The 11,228-nt window shown below is 40.5% G+C and overlaps 1 pseudogene; it reads left to right on the forward strand.

Annotated features, from left to right (window-relative positions):
- The first annotated feature begins 9,494 nt into the window (after positions 1-9,494).
- Positions 9,495-10,079, forward strand: LOC114494836 (annotated as a pseudogene).
- The last annotated feature ends 1,149 nt before the right edge of the window (positions 10,080-11,228 follow it).

The raw sequence follows: 11,228 nt of genomic DNA on the forward strand, positions 1-11,228 counted from the left end.
ATCACTTCGTAATGTACATAAATATCAAATCACTATGTTATATATTAATTATACTTAAAGAAGATTCATTGTTTCCCCTAGAACAGGGGTGTCAAACTCATTTTCACCGGAGGGCTGCATCAGCCTCACCATTGCCTTCGAAGGGCCTAATGTAATTTGATGACTGTATAATGTAGCTGCTCCTCAACAGTTAAGCAAGAGCTCAGCACTGCCACTGGGTAGAAACAAGGTGCTGGCAGGATAAAACAAGGCGGAAGGCCGGATTCAGCCCGCAGGCTTTGTGTTTGCCACCTGTGCCCTAGAAGCTCTTGTTCTTATCAGATGAATTAGCTCATTGCAGTGTAACTATGAAATTTCTACAAAGCCTCAACTAGAGTGTAACACTTAAACCAAATAGAATAAATTATTAGTGTTCGTTTTTGTCACTTTACATTAAAGATATATGGCTTCTGACACCTTTAAAACTTAAACAGTAGATAATAATAGAATAATTCCTAGTTCAAGTGTGCCTTGTGTTTGAAATTCATGACCAAAGTATTTTTGTTTAACTACCTATGAATGTTAAGGTCAGAAAAGAAGTATTTCTCCCACTGTAAAAGGTTTCCCAGGTTTTTTTGTTGTTATATCAAATAACTTCAAGTCTATATTTCCCAATTTCTAGAATTCATGATGGAAAAAACACTCACTGGCGATAGCCTACACAGAGATGCTCTCTTCAAGGACGAATGTGGTCAGCAGGCCTGGAAAATAACCAGCCAGAAAAAAGAGAAAAAAAAAGACAGCATAGTTTTTGTTTGTCAACCCACTTAAAAGCAAAGGACAGGGGCTATAACTTCTATTCTCTTACTAGCCCAACATGAATTCGAGCTCATTGGAGGGTTGAGTGTGCAATGCCTCGCAGGTGCTCGTTTGCAACGAGGGAATATTAATGAAGCCTTTGGACAATATCTGGTCACCAGTTTAGCTGCACTAGTTCCTGCCTCAGAGTCTGTATGTGTTCCTCTTTTTCCTGCTCAGCCAGCCTCCTTTGCTTGGCAGTGTTTTGTATTTGCCTTTGCTTTGTGTGTTTGTAATCATTTCTCTGGTGTAGATTATTCTCCAGCCTTCATGGAACCTTGGCAGCACAGTGAAAATTATTTTGACCCCACTGAAATTCTGTTACAAAATTTTCTCTCCACCTCCTCCCACTGCCCACTATTATTGTGTTGATTCCAATGATATCTCGCCAACATTCTAGTTTCCTGGGGAACTTTATGAAAACTTTCTTTTTTTCTGAACTACATATTCTTGGCAGAAATAATTATTATATTAATCGATTGCATCTGTTTTCATAGGGAAAAAATATAAGGAATGGTTTAATCCAGAGGAAAGAAGGTAATTGTATGAACGTTTTCTAATCAGAACATTTTACTCCCCGGGGTAGAATGGGAAGAGGTCAGGTATATAAAGAGGTATAATTCCTTCAAGGTTATTTCTTCACAGTTTAGGCCACTCCTGTGTGCTCTGGACAACTGACCAACTGGAATGATTTCAGGCTCTGAAAAGCTACTTGGCCCGGAATAGTTCTCTGACCCCTTGTTCAGAAGACCCACCCTTTAAAGATTTCCTGATAAAGATGTTGTTTAAGGATTCATAGCTTATCTATTGGGACTAGTTAACCCATTATCATTCATAGTTACCTCTTAGAAAGCAGATGCTAAAGAAATGGGAAATCAGGACAGGTTACTTGTTGAAGGCAAGGACCAACTGGGAGAAATGGTAGAGAAAAGTCCAGAAAAATCCTGGAAGGCAGCATAGTGCAAGCAGACATTTGAAGGTTCAAAGCTCATCAAGTGAAAGTAGTAGGAAAGTTTTAGGGACTGTTGCACAGTTTTCCATTAGATATATTTATTTATCACTGTTTTATCAACACAAGGTTCTTATTGTCTATTTGCTTATGGTACAGTTAAGTCTTTTGATGTCAGCTATGTAAAGTGATAGTTTTTTACATTTTTATTTTAGTGACCAAAATCTTTCTAGATAAAAGTTGCATGTATTCCCAGTGTGAAAACCAAATGAAAAGAGAGCTCTGTGATTGGAAAGGGTTAGAATATCCGAGGATTACTTTCCCCACAGCACCTGGCTTCTCCTTTGTTCTCCCCGCCCTGCCCTGCCACCCCCCCCCCCCCGCCCCTGCCAGCCATCCCTGGCAGCTCTCTGATTAAAGGCTGTTTGATTAATCATCTTCCTTTGAAACAAGAAATATTTATTCAATAGATTCACGGTTGGAAGTCCCATTTAGGGAAGAAAAATCACTCTTCATTAAAGTTGGCAAATTTGTGAAATTGCTGATACTCCCCAAACTCATTAATTCATTCACTCATTTTTTTTCAACAAATATTATTGACAAACACCAAACCTACCATGTGCCAGATACTGTGATAAGTTCTGGATATATGAGTGGCCGATATAGGCATGGTCCACACCTCCTGGAAGTTACCTTCTAATTAAGAGTCTGCTATGAGCTACCACATGCACTCTTTGAACCAAGCATTTATCCAAGATGTTCACTGTACATCTAACCACACTTTGCTCAAGGCATATTTTTCCACAGATAATATTCTTAAATGTGATTTATGACAATGTGCTCATGCTATATAAAGTTCCAAAGACGACATAAGTAGGGCTAATACAGCAATGGAGAACGATGGAGCAAAGTGAGGAATTAGTAGTCCAGGCCAGACTACTGGTCTGGTTCTGGGGAAAGTTCATCCTCAAAGAAAAAAGGGCAACTCATTGTGTCAGATTAAGGGAGGACAAATAGCACCAAGACTCAGGAGCAGAGGCCAGAGCAGGCAGTTCCCAAGTAGCAAAGAACATTCTTACCTGTGTCAGGTAAGTCCCTACCTGCAACTGGCAGTATCTTTGAAACGCCCCTTGTGTATGCCAGCTAACTTCTGGGTATCTCCCTTCCTGCCAAGGAGAAAGCCCACGAGGCAGAATGCAGAGGTGTGATGTGAGTGTGAGAAGTCACAGTAAGATGGGGAAGGGGGGGCATCCAATCACTATCACAGTTATGGGGTTGGAAGTGGTGGGTGTGTGTGGACTAGAGATAAAGTCTGGGGTGTCACCTATAAAAGGGGGTGCTATAGTGTGCGGGCTACAATGAGACTTCAAGGAAAGTACATCAAGAGGGAAAAGCAGTAGGGCAAGGGCAGGCTGTGCTAATGCTGGTGGACATCAGGATGGGAAAAGGAAATTGTTGAAGAGACAGAAATAATCAGTGTCACCATTAACAAAGGAAATGTACTCACAGGCACAATGGGGACAGTTCTTTATTTAAGAACTTGGAAGTTCACTATGAATCATGTAAATTTTTGTTTTCAGAAATGCCAGTAAAGTATTTGTGCCCAAATACTTTACTAGAAAATAGTCTGTAAAAATAAAAGACACCTTTCACTGATGAAGAACAAGAGAGAAACGGTGTCCTGGCCACAAACAGAATTCTTAACTTGTTCCTCTGGCCAGATGCTTGCCATATTTACATTAACCCTTTCAGTTCTTTTTCATTCTTCAATCTACTTTAAAACAACCTGTCTCCTTTCTGATTTATCTGCACATTTGTAAACAGAAAGCCATAGTTATTTTATTGTCTGCATTGCAATGTCATTTTTCTCTGTCTAGGGGGGGATAAAATCAACTCCTCCTGAATCCTTAATTTGGCTTCAGTTGATCAACCTGTAAAAGGTATTTGCAGCTCACTCTTAGGAACACTGTCCACAGTGACTTGTTTATATCACAGAACAAAGCCTCTGCATCTTCAAACTTCTCTTTCCCCTCTGCTTCTTTCAGGCCCAGGTGTGCAAGGAGGCCTTCAGAAAAGCAGGCCTAGCTCTCAGGTGAATCTCAAATCATGCAAAAGTAATCTTTTTCCTTAAAGAAATAATGAGAATCTGGTTCTTTGGCTGTGTTATTATGAAATTTCACCATTGGCTTCCCCTGTAGTGCCCTCTGAATCTCAATGCTGTACTGCTCTTTGAGGGAGAGCAAGGAGGTAACTCCGAATCCTCGTAAGCCCAGAGGCACAGAGTGGGGCTGCAAACTCAAGTCCCAGAACCTATCAACTTATAAAATGTAAGTCCATGACATATAGAGAAAAGAATGATAGTAAAGAAAGAGACCAATTATTCTAAAAAAAATACAGCTAGAAGGACGTCTTAAAAATTACTCAGTGCTTTGTATGTGTCTATACCTACTTATTTCTATTCAACTTATATTTATTGACTATAAAGATAAATCAGTTTCACAGATTGTAGGTAATAGATAAAATAAATATGGACTTTTTTACAGAGAAAAATAAATATGATATCATTGGTGTCCCAAAAGAATAGGACTGTCAACTGAAATGGAGCATCAGAAGTGTTTTTTTTTTTTTAGTTCATAAAAGCATCTAATGGGACAAATATGTCAGGAAGGTATAAAACCCTGTATGGACTTTGGAAGGGCACAGTGGCAAGGCTATATTTAATATGGGCAGGCTGGAAAGCATCCTACGTCTTCTTGGTGTTCCATTCTACCCCCCAAAAAGTAGCTAATAAATCCTTGGTTTAGTGCATCACTACATTGTCTGTACTTCTGGCCAACATGGAGGTTAAGGGTATGGAAGTGACAGGAGTCACGAAATGGTCACGAAAAGGGCAAAGTCGTGAGTGGCTAAGCATTTCCTTGGACTTTGAGAAAGCAGCTTATAGAATGTCCAAATGTACACATGATCCACCATCTGAGACTCAGAAGGAATGTGGCTAAAGAGACACCAGATGTTCTATAAGCAAAATGCTGGCAAGGTAATTAGAAATAGTCTCAAGCAGAAAGAAAATGGGGAGGCAACCATAGGGACTTATGCGGGCACACTGGTACTCTCAGGACTTCTGATTTTTAAAAGGATACATGAAAAAGATGCAAGCTGGGACACAAAGTGAGGAGCACCTCAAAACATGGCAATCTTGAAAGACTACCAAGAATCATCCTGGATAGTCTAATGGAACAAGACACTGGTTTGACACATTGACAGTGACTTCCTCCCCAGAGAGTTATTACCTTCTGACCCTCCGCCATCAGCAAGCTAGACACAAGGCACCTGTTTTCTCAAGGGAGGATTGTCGCAGCACACAACCAGAAGAAAATTTAGTTCAACTCTGGGGCCTGCTGTGTTGCAGAACTTTATCAAAATGAGAGACACCCTGAATCTCACAGGGACCCATTCTGCCCTGTGGCTATGTCAAGTCTGATTCTTTAAAAAATCAATTAAATAATTTCATAAATCAAGATTGCCTTTTCTTCTTGAAGAAATAATTTTTCTACCATCCTCTTTTTTCTCACAACATTAAGAGTAACAGATCTTATTCATATTATTTTAAGGCGTTTTTACTACAAACGAATCTTTTCATTGGAATGCACATGCGGTCCAGGAGATCACTCCCTCCCCATTCCCAGCAACAGCGCTTCCACACCAAACACACCGGAACTCCACAGGCACGGTTCAATGATTGCACAAGGCAGGGGGGTGTTTGCCCCCTTTTATTAAGAAGCCTAGGGCAGAAATGACAAGCTGTGGAGACATCGCCACCTATTGTCAACTTACCTTAGGCAGTTTCAGTAAGCAGGTCCTTCACCATGCTTTATTAAACTCAAGTTAGGTTAACTTGTAGATAAAGAAATTTCTAATAGAAATATGGCAATTGTTATATGGTCTCTTCCATTCCACAAAATATGGATTTTTATCTTCTGAAAAAAGGTCTACAGATCTTAAGAGACCTATTTTACACCCATAGTCAACATCATAAATTGCTAATCCTCTTTGTTTCTCACAAGAAACAAAGTTATAATTATATTAATTGCATATTTGTTCTTCTAGACTATTGGTCAAAGAAGTAAATATAATTAGCTTATGACGTTCGTCCTTCCTGGTATCATTATGCATAAAACATATTTTTATGCATGGATTGAAGTCATAATGGTTTAGCTATGCATTGTACAACAGAATTACTTTCTGGATGGGTGGCAATGTAAAAAGAAGCTTCTAAAGGTATCTCAGAGAAAACTGTCCTATTTAAAAAATTGTTTAACAATGACTAGAATGAAGACATGAAAAGCCTATGGAATTATAGTAACACAAGCAAAATGAAGCTTGGGGGAATAAATAATACACCAACTAGAAGAGTCAAAATATTAAAATATCTCAACTGATTGATAAAGTGGGCTGAAATAATTAACTGAGAAAAGAAATATAAATTCCCAAAATTGAAGCTGAAAAAAAGTCAGTTTTTCAAACCCATATCACGAGGAAAACACCTGAAGAGCAGGTCTCAGGACAAAACCGTGGGTGTTTATATTCACTAGAATATCAACATAATGAGATTAAAGAGGCCAAAGGAAGCACCTACCCAAATTAAGACCATAGGGTATAGTTTGTTAACCCTGTCCCTCAATTTAACAAAATTATAGAGAAAACATTATGCAGATTAAACATGAAAGTATGTCACATCTAAAGATGCTTCATTATAAACAGCACCAAGAAATGAGGAAATATTATTCTAGTTCTCAGGAACTATAATCTGATTCAGCAGTAAAGTCAGTTTTTTCACAAAGAGGGAAGTTCCCACATGGGTACTTATTATTTCAATTTCATCTTTCTTGCCTTTATTAGTCAGCTTGGGCTGCTGTGACAAAGTACTGTAGACTGGGGGGTTGAAGCAACGGTAATGTATTTCTCATGGTTATGGACACTGAGAAGTCCAAGATCAACATGCCAGCATGCCAGCAAGCTAGATTTTATTGTGATTTCTCTTTTCTTGGTTTGTAGGCAGCCTCCATCTATCTGTGTGCTCACATGACCTCTTCTTTATGCAGGCATACACACAGCGAGAGAGAGAGACAGAGAGAGACAGAGAGAGAGACAGAGAGAGAGAGACAGAGAGAGAGGGAGACAGAGATCCAGAGATCGCAATCTTCCTCTTCTCATAAAACCACCAAACCTATCAGATTAGGGCCCCACCCTTACAACTTCTTTTAAACTTAATTACTTTCATATAGACTTTGTCTCCAAATATAGTCATATTGGGAGTTAGGGCTTTATCTTAGTCTGTTCAGGATGTGGTAACAAAATACCGTATGCCACATGGTTTAAGCAACGGCATTTATTTTCTCACAGTTCTAAAGGCTGAGATCAGAGTGCCAGCATGATTGGGTTCATATGAGAGCCTGACTTCCTCACTGTGTCCTCAAATAGTAATGGAGGCTGGTGAAGAGTGAGAGAGAGAGAGAGAGAGAGAGAGAGAGAGAGAGAGAGAGAGGAGAGAGAGGGAGAGAGAAAGAGTTCTTTTTCTTATAAGAACACAAATCGTATCATGCAGATCCCACATTCATGACCTCATCTAAGCCTAGTTACCTCTCACAGGTCCCATGTTCTAATGTCATTCACTTTGGGAGTTAGGACTTCAGCCTGTGCTTTTTGGGGAGACAAGAACATTCAGTCCATGAAAGTCTTCAACATATGAATCTGTGTTGGGCAAACATTCAGCCCATAACACTCTTTCTTGTAAATGAAAGTATCAGCCAACATTCAAGTCAGAAGAACCACCCTCATTCTTCAATGGCTACCACATTTGGCTATAGATCCAAGAGTTTGTCAAATCTCAACAAAAGCACTTTATGAAAATAAATTAGCTATATCAAATTTATATGAAGAGGATTATATATTTTCTTATTAGGAATGAATTGTGCTACACCTCCTTTATATTACTGAAATTTAATATAAGCTTATGAGTGAACATACATCAGTTTGTTTTCTTCGAAAACCCAGCAGTTAAGCATTTACCAGCCCACCACTGGGCAAAGACAGCAGAAATGACAGAGAGGAGCTGGAGGGACAGTGTTTAAGCCCCGGGATCCAACAGTGTTTGTAACGGCCAGACCCAGCCTGTGCTTTCCAGTTACGTGAACCAGTAAACTCTTTTCGTTCATTAAAGCTAATTTCCATTGAATTTCTGTCACTTTCCTCCAAGAGTACTAATATTACATGTCATAGGCATATTCAGGGAACTGAATTTCTTTTTTTTTTTAAGCCTTGAAAAAGAAATTTCTGCAGGTCTGAAGACATAGCCTTCCCTTTCAGGGTCAAACCAGACTTTAAGCAGAAGGGACTAGTGAGCTCTATTCTGAAGCTCTGAGCTTTGTGTTGCCAGCTTACTGCTCCACTGCCTCTGCCTTCTTGCCCCCCTTTAACAACAGGACCCGTTTCTGAGCCCAGTGCCCATTTTTCACCCAGTTCCCAATGTCTCTTCTGGACATTGTACCTGATCAATGTATCTGGTGCCAGCACCTTTAGGACCAGCTCTGCCTTTTTCTTAGCAGAGGCTCCAGGGCCTGCTATGTAGCTGTATGAAACCGGCCTCTTCCTCATGTCCCAAAGCAGTGCTGCTGGCCATTTCTGATGCAAATGGCTGTTCTCAGATGCGACCCATTGGACAGTGTTCTGCCTGCCACATAGACCCAACCCAGAGTCTGCTGCCCGCTGGAGCCCACCTAGCCGGGCCTTCCCAGCCAGGGCTGTCCTCACAACAAGGGCTGTCCCAAGCCCCTGCTGCAGCCAGTCAGCCAGGCCCTGACAAGCCCCTTTGGGGAACTGTGGTGCTGGAGGTCACTTTGTGGAGAAAAGGAAAACCCCACACTACAGTTTGGGCCACTGCTTTTCAACTTGGACTCTGGGATTCCTCTTGAACACTGAAGAAAAGAATGGTTCTGCCTATGACAACAAAGTGCTAAATGTCCTTTAAATTTATCATTAAAAAACCAATTAATTCTTGGCATTAGATTGACATGTACTTAGGTTAGTCTACAAAATAAGGCTGAAGAACCTGTCCATTTTCCTATTTGTAACATTTCTTTTCCTTCACCCATCCTCTTACCTCCACCTGCTCTTTTGAAATGTCAAAGCCACTAAAATCAAGGGTGGCAAGAGAAGCATTTTTCTAAAAATTCAGACAACAGCAACAAAAAGCTCAGCTCCCCCATCCACAAAACCAGAACCGTAGCTGTCTCTTGTCTTCATTAGTGCATTCCTTCACACAGTGGCTGCAGACACAACCCAGCATCTTAATAATGGGTCTCATTAAATTGCATTTTACCTTTTGCTTGAGAAAAAAATGATGTAAACATTCACTTTATGTTCAAGCAATTATAATGTGTCAACATCTGAAAGCCTGAACTGATGAGTTCAGAAGACTGAGAGCAGGGTAATTTAACTTGTTCCTTTTGAGAGAAAGTGAGAGAGGAAACAAAATGGGAATAGTGAACAGCCTTAGCCTCTTTGGAATTTTTTTCAGATGTTACAGGAAAAAAATCGCTTCGAAAAACAGATGTCAGATGACTAACATCCTTTTCACCCAGGCTTGGCATTGAAATGACTCATAGAACAGCCATGAGATAGGACCAAACCTGGCCCTTTTGCTCTGAGCATGAGTGAGCAGGGTACTGAGTACAAGACATTTAACTCTCCAAGCAAGACGTACCGTTTCAGTGTTGGACCTTGAGGAAGGATCGGTATCTGGATTTGTTCTCAGTTAACCCATTCTCTCTCCACACCTGATATCTTGGCTATACCTGCAGAGAAGGAAAGTAAGGGAGTTGATGTCCCTGGTTGCCAAAGAGCCATATCGGCTCCAGTTTTTATACCCAGATACGAGTATGGATATAGAAGGGAAGAAAACCCCAAACTCTGATCCCTGCCGCTCAGTGAAATTCTTGGACTTGGCTCACAGTTCTGAAAGCCAAGAGGCCAAATGAAGTGCAGGAGAACAATCAACTAGCCTTTTTAGACAGAACAGTTAGGGGACCCATGAAGGATTGCTGGGGTCTCCAGAAGCCATGCAGTCTATGAGAGAAAACACTAAGGAACAGGAACATTATTCACAGGAGGACAAGACATTTTGCCATTGTTTTCATGGTACCAGAAATTAAAGAAGCCCGGGGCTTCATGTGCTATTTGCAAGAAGGAGATTCAGCTGGTTATGAGGGGTTTTATAGCCTGGCTGAATCAATGAATTACAGAAATATTGACAGGGTCAGATTATGTATGAAACATCAGTAGTGAGCATCACCACCCAGTGCAAGCCATTTTATCTGTCCCTTTACTCATATGAACATCTATGTTTCAGGAAATTTTTGCTTCTAAACTTACATGGAAATTGAGAATGAGTTCTTTAAAACTAGATGATTAATATGGTGATACCATTAACATTAAAACATGTGTTAATCACTTCATTCTCCCTTCAAAGATGAGGATCTGAGAGGAAGCCAACTATGAGTAAAAACAAAAACACATTCAGGCCCTGACTGATGTGGCTCAGTAGATAGAGTGCAGGCCTGCGAACCAAAGGGTCACAGCTTGATTCCTAGTCAGGGCACCTGCAGGCCAGGTCCCCAGTTGGAGGCACGTGAGGGGCAACCACACATTGATGTTTCTCTTCTTCTCTTTCTCCTTCCCTTACCATCTCTCTAGAAAAATAACTAACTAAAATCTTTAAAAAAATACATTCATTCATTTACTTACCCAATTACTTGAGTTTAATCATTTATTTAGTTAATTTTATTCCTACTCTTATTTTCAGTTAGGGAATATTTTAAATTCAATTGCAGTTGACACTCAGTACTGTGTTTGTTTCAGATGTGCAGCATGGCAGTTGGACATTTGTGTGGCTTGTGGGGTGGTCCTCACCATGGGTCTGGTGCCCACCTGATACCACGCATTTAGTTGTAGCAGTATTGTCGGCTGTGTTCCTGGCGCTGTGCTTTACACCCTGTTGGGGAACAAAATAGTCATGGGGATCAGGAATGGGGCCAATGACGTTGGAGTGACCATGTGTGGAGTGACCTCAACCAGGTGCTGGTTGAGTATCAGACCTGTGGGGAGGATCGCTTCATAAATCACACAGGTGTCCAGCCGCTGTGCTGTGCACTTGAAACTAACATAAAGTAGTGTTGAGTGTCAACTGCAATTGAGAAATAAATAAATAAATAAATAAATAAATATAAACAGATGTTGAAGGGGGAAATGATCTTCAACAGACTAGGTGGGACCATTTTAAGATCCATGGATAAATAATAAGGTCATTATTACAATAGAGAGTTTCTGCCTCAAATCACGTCAAGGCTGCCTCGGGGATTTCCTACGGTAATGAGATTTCTCTAAG

Source organism: Phyllostomus discolor, chromosome 4, assembly GCF_004126475.2.
Source record: "Phyllostomus discolor isolate MPI-MPIP mPhyDis1 chromosome 4, mPhyDis1.pri.v3, whole genome shotgun sequence".
Taxonomy (NCBI): Eukaryota; Metazoa; Chordata; class Mammalia; order Chiroptera; family Phyllostomidae; genus Phyllostomus; species Phyllostomus discolor.